The sequence below is a fragment of the Syzygium oleosum genome, unplaced genomic scaffold, assembly GCF_021117445.2.
Source record: "Syzygium oleosum isolate NSW1041296 unplaced genomic scaffold, Sole_v2.1 Sole_v2.24, whole genome shotgun sequence".
NCBI lineage: Eukaryota > Viridiplantae > Streptophyta > Magnoliopsida > Myrtales > Myrtaceae > Syzygium > Syzygium oleosum.
Window position 1 is genome coordinate 2,376,383 of NW_026607508.1, and position 12,867 is coordinate 2,389,249.

Here is a 12,867-nt window from a genome sequence, read left to right on the forward strand (position 1 = left end):
ACCGAAATATGAAAAGTTTACATTTCGGGAAATGCTGAAACTACCGAAAATCGGCAAGATCACAACCCAGCCACGTGAATCATGACAACAGGAAGTTATGAGTAGAAAGCGGAGATAGTGAGCACGAGCAGATCGTGGGAGATTATTTATCCAAATTGGAAGTTATCCCAGCGGTTGAGATCAAGTTTTGGTGGACAATGAAATTGGAAAACGTGGATAGAAAAGGCAGTTATTGAAAGCGCCAAGATTCAAAGTTTGAAAACAAAGAAGTAACCGACGAGCAGTTGCAGGATAGGGGGAGATACAAATACTTAGAGGAAGCAAAGACGGAATCATCAACAACAATACAAAAACACTCAAGCTTATCTGCACTTTAGTTTCCTCTGCACTTTTACTTCCTGCGTTTACAGCTTCCTGTAGTTTTGGTTAACCTTCAAGTCATTTACAGCTTTCATAGGAGTATTGTAACGTAGTTAGAAACTTTGTTGATCTCAGATCCATTTTCAATCCACTCAATTTCCACCCGCTTCCATATAACCCTGCACTACACTCTGTTTTTCACCACAATATTCCTAGAAATAAAGCCACAGAACCTACTTTAATAAAAACCGAAAAAATCGAAGTTTCGGTGAAGGATATTCCTCGTCATAAAACGAGCGAACAAGGTTAAATGGCATTTATCTAGAACTAGAGGGGGTGGTGTAGACATTTGCAGCCAGGTACCAGAAGATGTTCGACTTGCCGCTGCTGAAGCAATTCCTCCCCCTAATAAGAGAGCCAAGGGTGAAGGCTGTTCAGGTAAGACTCAAGAGACTTCGGCCAAAATGGTCATGAGTAAGGATGGGGTTTTCCTGGATAAATTGCTCTCTAAGTTGGTCCTGTTGAATGACATCGACATCGATATTGTTCGGAGGTCGTCTTTCGTTGAGTTTGTGATTGCTGTGGCTGAACACGGTTCCCATTATAAGTTGCCATGCTATTCTGTAGTCAAGACAAAGTTAGTGCTTCAGGTGTCGCGCAGCGGCAGAGATATCGCTTCCCTTTGCTTCTCCTTCATCGTGCTACCATCAGGTCTCTCTCTGTCTCTGTCTCTCGATCTCTGTCGACTTTGTTTGTGATTTGGTCTCACTCTTCCCTCTTCAGTGTCGCGCAGCGTGAGAAATATCGCTTTCCCTGCTTCTTCTTCTTCGTGCTGCCATCAGGTCTCTCTCTCGACACTTCGTGAATGTGAATATGAGCGACGATTATTGGTATACGAATTCTGGGCATTTCGATTATTTCAAGTCTTTTCCCTCATTTTTGCAATCGTGTTGTTTCTGAGTGGTCAGTTGCAATTTTAGAGACTCTTTATTGTCTTCAAGAACCAATCTAGTGTATAGGGCTGGAGTATACTCTGTTCAATGTCAGTTGCCTCGTATTTCGGTGCAGGGTTTGATATTGCTATACATAGGGTTTCCCTCTTCTTTTGTGTACATAGATAGGCTGAGGAAGCAGACATGCCCAGACAGGGAGATCCATTTCGGGAATATGTAGAGCTTCTTCCGGATGGCAAATTTAAGTGCCAGTATTGCGGCAAAAAATTTGCCAGTAACCTTCAAAGGGTTAAATGGCATTTATCTAGAACTAGAGGGGGTGGTGTAGACATTTGCAGTCAGGTACCGGAAGATGTTCGACTTGCCGCTGCTGAAGCAATTCCTCCCCCTAATAAGAGAGCCAGGGGTGAAGGCTGTTCAGGTAAGACTCAAGAGACTTCGGCCAAAATGGTCATGAGTAAGGATGGGGTTTTCCTGGATAAATTGCTCTCTAAGTTGGTCCTGTTGAATGACATCGACATCGATATTGTTCGGAGGTCGTCTTTCATTTGTGAATGCTGTGGCTAAACACGGTTCCCATTATAAGTTGCCACGCTATTATGTAGTCAAGACAAAGTTAGTGCCCGATTTGGTTAAGGAAATTGGAGAGCATGTGGAAAATGTGAAGAAATCATGGGACACAACCGGCTGCACGCTCGTCTTATATTTGGTGCGATAAGGAGAGATCCTTCGTTAATATCTTTGCCCATTCTATTGACGGGATGATACTATTGAATGCCCTGGATATCCCCATTGATGATGAGTTAACAAGCGGTTTGCTGTGGGAGATTGTATATTTTGTCACTGAAAGAATAGGAGCCAACCATGTCCTGCAGTACATATCCAACAGTGCTCTAGGAGAAGGATTATTTGAAATTTTGCTCAATGACAACCACCCCCGCGTCTACGAGACTCATTGTGTTGCTCGCGAAATACATCTGCTCTTGGAGGTATTTACAATGATGTTGAATGGGTAAGAAAGGCATTCGATCGAGCAAGAGCTGTTGTTCACAGGCATGGTGCCATCTTAACATCAACGAACCCGTTCGCAAAAAACTGGGATTTGGAACAATCATCCTCAGAAAATTGTGCTCAAACTATTACATGCTCCAATCGATCATGGGGGTTGAAAGTGAGCTGCGATCGCTTGTTTCATCATCGGAGTGGCTTTCGTTGAGTTTTGAGGAGGATGAATTAGGTGTAGAAGTGGGTGAAATCATTCGCAGTTTTGAGTTTTGGATTGAAGGGAAAGAAGTCTTGCATGCTCTAAAATCGATATTTCAAGTACTTCGTCTAGTTGATAGCTATGGCGCTACTTCTGGGTTCTTGTATGCAGCCGTGGAAATGGCGGATGAGGCTATTAGACAAATATATGAGACTAATGTACATAAGCATCAGAGGTTATGAGAGATTTTCAAGCCATGGCAGGGTAAAATCATTCATCCAGTGCATGCTGCTGCAGCTTTTCTTAACCCTGCTTACATGTGTAGCGAGAAGTTTATACTGAAACAGGCAATGAAATAGGGGATTGATTTCATATTGGAAAGTTTGGTAGGTGTTGAAGAAAGGGAAAAATTTATGGAGGAAGTGCATCTCTACCGTAACAGAGAGCCAAAGTTGTTCACTTGTACAGCAATGACAATGCTACAAACTTCTCACCCTTGTCGGCATCTATTCTTTAAACCAATTAACCGCATTGATTTAATTTCACATTTTATTCGTTTTCGATGTGTGAATTGCATGTTGATAGTTGTTTCGTGCATAGGTGACTGGTGGGACTATTGCGGTGATGTCCTTCCTGTTTTAAGGAAGTATGCAATTCGAATTCTAAGCCAACCCTGCAGTACTTCGTCCTGCAGGCAGAGTTTGAGTGCATTCGAAACTGCTCAAATTAAGAAGAGGAAGCCGCTGATGCCTGCACTGAAGGACAATTATCTATATTGGAGGACAAATGCATTACTGATGGAGAATTTCAATGCAATGAAAGGAAAAATTAGGAAGCCACCTGATCTTGAGAAACTCGATGAACTTCCTGATTGCACAGAGTTTGTCAATGACAATTTTACTCGTGATCTATTGAATGAGACCAAAGTTCAGATAAATTGTTGGTAAGAATCTCTGTTGGGACACTTTAGAGATGATTGCGACTTAAAAGCATGCCAAGCTGATTTGTCAACCACAACGTGGCATGATTTACTAGAGTTAGAATCAAATATGACAGTAGTGAATGATAATGTCACTGAGACATGTTTTTGCTTGTCTTTTTCTTTATTGATCTTCCACAAGAACTTGCCTTAAGTTTATTTGCAACTCTGTTTGGATTAGTGAAGTCCTTCCAAGCCTATGTCTGTATGGATGACAGGCAGGGACGGCATCATCTCTTTTGATCATAACTGTTAGTATCTGTGTTTGTTTTCCATACTTTAATAGATCTAAGTGAAATCAATGTGTTTGTAAGTAGAATAATGATGTGTATTTTATTGATCAGAAAATACGGTATATATACACATCAAAATCCGAAAGACCATTATACCCTTTAACACTCCCCCTCAAGCTGGAGCATGGATATCAAGCATGCCCAGCTTGTTACAAATATACTCAATCCTACTTCCCCCTAGAGATTTGGTAAAAATATCAGCTAGTTGTTCACCAGTCCTAACATGACTAGTAGAAATAACTCTAGCTTGAAGTTTCTCACGGACAAAGTGGCAATCAACTTCGATATGCTTGGTACGCTCATGGAAAACTGGATTTGAGGCAATATGGACGGCTGCTCGATTATCACACCACAACTCCATTGGTGCAGGGTCTTCAAATCCAAGTTCAACTAACAATTGACGCATCCAAACTAGCTCACAGGTAGCTTGAGCCATAGCTCTGTATTCTGATTCTGCACTTGATCTAGCCACAACACTTTGCTTCTTACTCTTCCAAGATACTAGGTTTCCTCCTACAAAGGTACAATACCCTGATGTAGACCTCCTATCTATAGGAGATCCTGCCCAATCAGCATCTGAGAAGGCTTCCACCCTTCTGTGACCATGATCCTGATAAATGAGACCACGACCGGGAGCTTTCTTCAAGTATCTCAAAATTTTGATTACAGCAGCCCAATGTGAGGTACGGGGAGAAGACATAAACTGACTCACAACACTCACTGGAAAAGAAACATCAGGTCGAGTGATAGTCAGATAATTTAGCTTTCCAACAAGTCTTCGATACCTCTGCGGATCATCCAACAGCTCACCATCTTCTGCTGTCAATTTAGAGCCCACTTCCATTGGTGTATCCAGTGGTTTAGCACCTAGCATACCTGTCTCTGTAAGCAAATCCAGAACATATTTTCGTTGTGAGATATAAATACCTTTCTTCGCCCGTGCTACTTCGATACCCAGAAAATATCTAAGAAGACCCAAATCCTTTGTATGAAACTGCTGTTGCAAATACCTTTTCAACTCTTTAATCCCTGTAGAATCATCTCCAGTTATGACAATATCATCCACATAAACTACAAGGAATATCCGACCAGCTCCAGAAACTCGATAAAACATAGAATAATCTCCAGTACATCTACACAACCCAAACTGGAGTACCACCTCAGTAAACTTCCCAAACCAGGCTCGGGAGACCTTTTGTGCCATATAAAGATTTGTTTAAGCGACAAACATGACCGGACTCCCCCGAGCAACAAACCCTGGTGGTTGCTCTATATACACCTCTTCCTGTAAATCTCCATGAAGAAAGGCATTTTTTACATCGAGTTGAAATAGAGGCCAACAAGCAGACGCAGCCAAAGAAAACAAAAGACGAACGGAGGTCATCTTAGCCACCGGAGAAAAAGTATCATCATAATCAACCCCATAAGCCTGTGCAAACCCTTTAGCAACCAGTCTAGCTTTGAGACGAGCAAGAGAACCATCAGGGTTAACTTTAACAGTATATACCCACTTACAACCAATGGCTGTTTTCCTCCAGCAAAGGAACAAGATCCCAAGTCTCGATTTTGGTCCAAGTGCTCGTAATTCGTCTTCCATAGCCGCCCTCCACTGGACTAGATAATGCTTCAAAGAACAGTTTTAGGAATAGGATGATTATCAATGGTCATTAGACTAGCTCGACAAGAAGCAGATAAACCAGAATATGAGACAAACTGGGCAATAGGGTGTTTGGTACAACTACGAACTCCTTTGCGATGAGCAATAGGAATATCGAGATCAGTATGTGACCGACTTACCTCAGGTTGAGAAGACGAAGTAGATGAGATAGGCTGAGGTACATCTACAGGGGGCTCCACATGCTGACGAGGACGTCGACTATAAACATACTGGACAGGTGGAGGAATAACTGGAGAGTCCGAAGTGGGTGTTGATTCCATAATAACATATGTTAAGGAATCATCATCCACTGTAGGAGTCTCCATCGAATTATCAAAATAGACAGTAGACTCGAAAAAGGAAACATCTGCAGTGGTGAAGTACTTATGCAAAGAAGGACAATAACAACGGTAACCTTTCTGTGTACGAGAATACCCAACAAAAATGCATTTAAGGGATCGAGGATCAAGTTTGGAAAGTCCTGGACGATGGTCACGAATATAACAAACACAACCAAATATACGAGGTGGCAAATGAAACAAAGGGTCAGAAGGAAAAAGAAGAGAGTGAGGAATGGCACCCTTAAGAACAGAGGACGGCATGCGATTGATAAGATAACATGCTGTCATAACAGCATCAGCCCAAAAGGATTTATCTACCTTCATTTCAAACATCAAACAACGAGTAATTTCTAACAAGTGACGGTTCTTCCTTTCGGCTACACCGTTTTGTTGTGGTGTATCTGAACAAGAAGATTGATGAAGAATGCCCCGTTGGGACATGAATTCAGAGAATGTTCTAGAAAAATACTCCTTGGCATTATCACTTCTAAGAATGCAAATAGAAGCAGAAAATTGAGTATGTACTTCATTAACAAACGCACAAAAAATAGAGAATAATTCAGAACGACTTTTCATTAGATATAGCCAAGTGGCTCTTGAATAGTCATCTACAAAAGTCACGAAGTACTTGAAACCCAACTTTGAAGCAGTAGGACATGGACCCCAAACATCAGAATGAACTAAAGAAAACGGCCGAGAAGCCTGTTTATTGACTCTTGGACTATAACTAATACGATGCAATTTTCCAAACTGACACGACTCACACTCGAAACTAGATAAAGAATGAAACTGAGAATCAATTTTCTTCAAACTTGCTAAAGAGGGATGTCCCAAGCGACAGTGAACTTGATGTGGAGAAACTGCTGAACAAGCTACACTGGTAGCATTATCAAACACATATAGTCCCCCTGACATATGTCCTTTACCAATCGTCTTCTTCGTCTTCAAATCCTGAAAAACACAGGAATCAGGATAGAAGGTTATAGAACAGTTATATTCTTTGGTAAGATGACCAACAGACATAAGGTTAAATGGAAAATTTGGGAGGTACATGACAGAGGATAAAGATATGGAGGATATCAGTGGTACTGTGCCTATCCCTTTTATTGTGGACAGAGAGCCATCAGCTAATGTAACACTAGACGAAGACTCGTGAAAGACAGAAAAGATACCTGAAGATCCAGTCATATGATCGGTAGCACCTGAATCAATGACCCAGGGGCGAGAGGTAGATGAAAGACATGCTGTTGCATTACCTGTCTGAGCAAAAGTAGCTGTGGAAGAGGAAACTGGCTGAGAAATCTGGAACTGATTGTACCTAGCAAGTTCCTCTTCTGACATTCTAATCAGTGTTCCTCCTTCAGAAGACTACGAAGAAACACCCAACTCTACTGCATGGGCTACATTAGCGACAGCCGAATGAGGGGGCTTTCCATGAAGCTTATAGCAAAAACGCTGAATATGTCCAGGCATACCACAATAATGACATGTTCGTGCAAGTCCGGTATTACTCCCTTTGTCACTAGAGATGCTACCGTATGACTGTGATTGGCCTCTATTGAACCCACGGCCACTACCACCACTATTAAAGCCACGGCCACTACGACCACCACCACGACCTTGACCACCACCTCGATTTCCTTGGACTGCCAAGGCAGAACTATCACCTGTGGGGGATATATCCTTAGATGACTCACGTGAAACCCTTAAGACCCGAGAAAAGGTCTCCGTTAGTGAAGGCACAGTATTTCCCCCAAGAATTTGTGAACGAACTACATTGAACTCTGGTCCAAGTGCTCCCAAAAATCCCATAACAGCCAATTGTTCTCGTTGCTCCTGCATCGTCTTAACATCAGAGGTAATTGGCAAAAGATGATTAAACTCCTCATACATTTGTTTAAAATCAGCAAAAAATTGAGTAAGAGACCGATTCTTTTTGTCAGCTCTAAAGAAATCTTGGGAGATTTCATAGATCCTTGAGAGATTATTTTCCCCAGAATAAAGGACATTCAAGTAATCCCATAAATCCTTAACAGTAGTGGCATGTGTAACTAAGGCAGCCACGTGAGATTCCATAGAATTCCACATTTGCCCAAGAATTCTGGCATCCATGGTATCCCATTTAGTATCAGCAGCAGTTCGTGCACCTGTCAAATGGTGATTTTGCTCTCTTCCGGTCAATACTATCACCACAATTCTCTTCCAATGCTGAAAGTTGGTGATCCTAGCTAATTTTTCCTCAGTCAAACGATTAGAAGATGTAGATACGACTTCAGTCAATACTCCTTTGTTCTTATCTGCCATAATCACTCACACTAAACCAGAAACAAAACTCCACAACCTATCACAACAACTTCAAAATGATCGACCAAATCCGAACCAATCAACACATCAGCTCAGTACCAGTAATTATACGCAACAGTTCTCAGCCCCCCGTCTCTCAATCTACATGTATAGCACTACACGTAATCAGCCAATTAGCCAAACCAACATCACATCCAATCATCCAAACCAACATACACAGCGATAATCTCCCTTCCCGCAAGCATATCAGCAACCAAGTCAAACTCCTCACTTAGTGACGTCAGAAGACGTCGAAGTGGGTCGCCTGGCCTGGAAACCTTCGATCGACGCCTGGAGGACTTAAATCGGCGCCGGAAATGGCTTCGCCGGGCCTGGGCGACCTCAGATCTGGCTCGCTGGCGCTTCGCCGGGCCTGGGCGACCTCAGATCTGGTTCACCGACGCTTCGCGAGGCTTGGGTCTGGCTCGCCGGCGCTTCGCCAGGCCTGGGCGACCTCAGATCTGGTTCACCGGCGCTTCGCCGGGTCGCCGACGCTTCGCCGGGACGCCGGGATGAGGTCGCCGGCCTTGTATGAGGTTGCCGGTCTTGGGTTCTACGGTGGTTGGCGGTGGACGACGGTAATTTTAGGGTTTAGGCTCTGATACCATGTAAGTAGAATAATGATGTGTATTTTATTGATCAGAAAATACGGTATATATACACATCAAAATCCCAAAGACCATTATACCCTTTAATAGTGTTCAAGCTAGTTATTGCTAAATGGCCGTAGGTTTTGATCGTCAATTGATTCCGATTGTTATGGTAATGTGAATGACCTACTAGAGCGATTTCATAGGTTGGATTTGGTTCTCAGCATTCTCTTCCTTTGTATGACGCTGCTGTTGGCAAGAAGGCTGTCCTCATAATGGGTGTACCGTGCTCTATCTTATGCCGTGCAGATTTCTCTTGGTAAATCGTTAAATTCATATTTCTACTGACAGGTCCGCATCGGCGAGGAATGACGGTGAGAGTGAAAAGGATTTACGTCTTCATTTTATAACTAAACTACCAACGAGCCTACTTACAGGTAATGAGGTTAAGAGTGAGAGAGGAACCCCCATTCATGTCATCTTGGTAGATTCCAGTACAGGCAGTGTTGTGCTATCTGGACCCTCGTCGGTACTAAAGTTGATGGTGACGGTGATTGGAGGCGACTTTGATGAGGAAACTGGTCAAAATTGGACTAGAGAGTTCTTTGGGAGTAATGAAATAATGGGGCGAGAGGGGAAGATGCCACTCTTGACCGGTGATCTTTCTGTAATCCTCGATAAAGGCATGGGGGCATTGGGTGCTATCACTTTTAACGACGTATCAAGCTGGACAAGAAGTCAAAAATTCAGGCTTGGAGTCAAAGCTGCATCGGGTTATTGTGAAGGAATCCGTGTCCATGAGGGCACATCTAATGCCTTTGCTGTCGAAGATGGTAGGTCATTTAAGTTTAGACACTTGGCATTAAGTTGTTTGATGAATGTGCGGTTGATATTTAAACACTGCAACCGTTGCCTTATCCAGTTACTTTTTTTATGCATACAAAGCAACTAGATATATGAGTAATAGTGTCCAATCATTTGATTGATCAGTAAGCAATTTTCCTGAGCACTTTTTTGCTATGTATTCACAGTCAGGAGGGATGATCCAAATATTTGTGGGGACGGAATCTGGAATCCGATTAATGCATGTGAAGATGCTGATGATGCTCTGACACCTTCCATGGAAGAATATGTGAGAAGTGTAAGGATTTTTGCCTGCACAATCACCTGTACTCTATGTTTCCGCATTCCTCCTTCATCCTTAGACCGTGAACATGTCCATAGTTGTGTTGTTTCTTGTCGGATATTGACATGCTGTATGGCTCCTTAGAATCAAAGAAAACATTGTCACCAAGATTCTTGCTACTTGCAGCTACTGCCACCCACTCCATAATGAAATTCAGAGAGCCATCAATGGTATTCAGAGAGACACGATTGTCGTTAAGCCCACATTGCCAAATTGGGAATGCATCTCCCGTGATGAGCAGGAGCTTCGGTGATGCCCGAGAAGCTGCTTGCAGCTGAGTAAGTGATGCAGTTTCGGTTGTTGGTACTTCTTGCCTTGACGGAGATCTGTATATCTGTCCTTTGTGCGAGAAAGAGATTGAATCGGCATGGCCACTCCTACTCCTCTTCTTAATTTGAGCAGTTTCGAATGCACTCAAACTCTGCCTGCAGGACGAAGTACTGCAGGGTTGGCTTAGAATTCGAATTGCATACTTCCTTAAAACAGGAAGGACATCACCGCAATAGTCCCACCAGTCACCTATGCACGAAACAACTATCAACATGCAATTCACACATCGAAAACGAATAAAATGTGAAATTAAATCAATGCGGTTAATTGGTTTAAAGAATAGATGCCTACAAGGGTGAGAAGTTTGTAGCATTGTCATTGCTGTACAAGTGAACAACTTTGGCTCTCTGTTACGGTAGAGATGCACTTCCTCCATAAATTTTTCCCTTTCTTCAACACCTACCAAACTTTCCAATATGAAATCAATCCCCTGTTTCATTGCCTGTTTCAGTATAAACTTCTCGCTACACATGTAAGCAGGGTTAAGAAAAGCTGCAGCAGCATGCACTGGATGAATGATTTTACCCTGCCATGGCTTGAAAATCTCTCATAACCTCTGATGCTTATGTACATTAGTCTTATATATTTGTCTAATAGCCTCATCCGCCATTTCCACGGCTGCATACAAGAACCCAGAAGTAGCGCCATAGCTATCAACTAGACGAAGTACTTGAAATATCGATTTTAGAGCATGCAAGACTTCTTTCCCTTCAATCCAAAACTCTGAACTGCGAATGATTTCACCCACTTCTACGCCTAATTCATCCTCCTCAAAACTCAACGAAAGCCACTCCGATGATGAAACAAGAGATCGCAGCTCACTTTCAACCCCCATGATCGATTGGAGCATGTAATAGTTTGAGCACAATTTTCTGAGGATGATTGTTCCAAATCCCAGTTTTTTGCGAACGGGTTCGTTGATGTTAAGATGGCACCATGCCTGTGAACAACAGCTCTTGCTCGATCGAATGCCTTTCTTACCCATTCAACATCATTGTAAATATCCTCCAAGAGCAGATGTATTTCGCGAGCAACACAATGAGTTTCGTAGATGCGGGGGTGGTTGTCATTGAGCAAAATTTCAAATAATCCTTCTCCTAGAGCACTGTTGGATATGTACTGCAGGACATGGTTGGCTCCTATTCTTTCAGTGACAAAATATACAATCTCCCACAGCAAACCGCTTGTTAACTCATCATCAATGGGGATATCCAGGGCATTCAATAGTATCATCCCGTCAATAGAATGGGCAAAGATATTAACGAAGGATCTCTCCTTATCGCACCAAATATAAGACGAGCGTGCAGCCGGTTGTGTCCCATGATTTCTTCACATTTTCCACATGCTCTCCAATTTCCTTAACCAAATCGGGCACTAACTTTGTCTTGACTACAGAATAGCGTGGCAACTTATAATGGGAACCGTGTTCAGCCACAGCATTCACAAACTCAATGAAAGACGACCTCCGAACAATATCGATGTCGATGTCATTCAACAGGACCAACTTAGAGAGCAATTTATCCAGGAAAACCCCATCCTTACTCATGACCATTTTGGCCGAAGTCTCTTGAGTCTTACCTGAACAGCCTTCACCCCTGGCTCTCTTATTAGGGGGAGGAATTGCTTGGGAGGAATTGCTTCAGCAGCGGCAAGTCGAACATCTTCCGGTACCTGGCTGCAAATGTCTACACCACCCCCTCTAGTTCTAGATAAATGCCATTTAACCCTTTGAAGGTTACTGGCAAATTTTTTGCCGCAATACTGGCACTTAAATTTGCCATCCGGAAGAAGCTCTACATATTCCCAAAATGGATCTCCCTGTCTGGGCATGTCTGCTTCCTCAGCCTATCTATGTACACAAAAGAAGAGGGAAACCCTATGTACAGCAATATCAAACCCTGCACCGAAATACGAGGCAACTGACATTGAACAGAGTATACTCCAGCCCTATACACTAGATTGGTTCCTGAAGAGAATAAAGAGTATCTAAAATTGCAACTGACCACTCAGAAACAACACGATTGCAAAAATGAGGGAAAAGACTTGAAATAATCGAAATGCCCAGAATTCGTAAACCAATAATCGTCGCTCATATTCACATTCACAGAAGTGTCGAGAGAGAGACCTGATGGCAGCACGAAGAAGAAGAAGCAGGGGAAAGCGATATTTCTCACGCTGCGCGACACCTGAAGAGGGAAGAGTGAGACCAAATCACAAACGAAGTCGAGAGAGACAGAGAGAGAGAGAGAGAGAGAGAGACCTGACGGTAGCACGACGAAGGAGAAGCAAAGGGAAGCGATATCTCTCCCGCTGTGCGACACCTGAAGAGGGAAGAGCGAGACCAAATCACAAATGTGCACAGTGTCCGGGAGAGCGCGCGCGAGCGAGCAAGAGAGACAAAAGAGTTTGTTTATGTTCAAGTTGAATTCTTGTCTTCGGTAATGTTTCTTTCTTATTTTTTCCGCGGTCTGCGTCAAATTGGCTCGGCGCGTTGCGTTCACTCGCACGCGTACGTACGCGAATTATATTGCGAATACAAAAGTACGCGTCAATTGTCGGGACATTTGGGCTGCGCATGACAACGATTCTGTGCCCGGGAATAAATTCTGTTCAGAAATGATTCTTTTTTAT

At 42.9% G+C, this 12,867-nt stretch overlaps 1 long non-coding RNA gene and 2 pseudogenes across 1 annotated transcript; 1 reads left to right on the forward strand and 2 right to left on the reverse strand.

Moving 5' to 3' along the window:
* Positions 1–1,304: 1,304 nt before the first annotated feature.
* Positions 1,305–9,990, forward strand: LOC115666535 (uncharacterized; annotated as a pseudogene).
* LOC130134801 (uncharacterized) lies at positions 6,341–7,793 on the reverse strand. The gene is made up of 2 exons (XR_008814309.1): positions 6,960–7,793; positions 6,341–6,738 (listed from the first exon to the last, which is right to left on the reverse strand). It is a non-coding gene; the product is annotated as an uncharacterized LOC130134801 (long non-coding RNA).
* Positions 9,991–10,100: 110 nt separating the features above from the next.
* Positions 10,101–12,548, reverse strand: LOC130134818 (uncharacterized; annotated as a pseudogene).
* Positions 12,549–12,867: the final 319 nt, after the last annotated feature.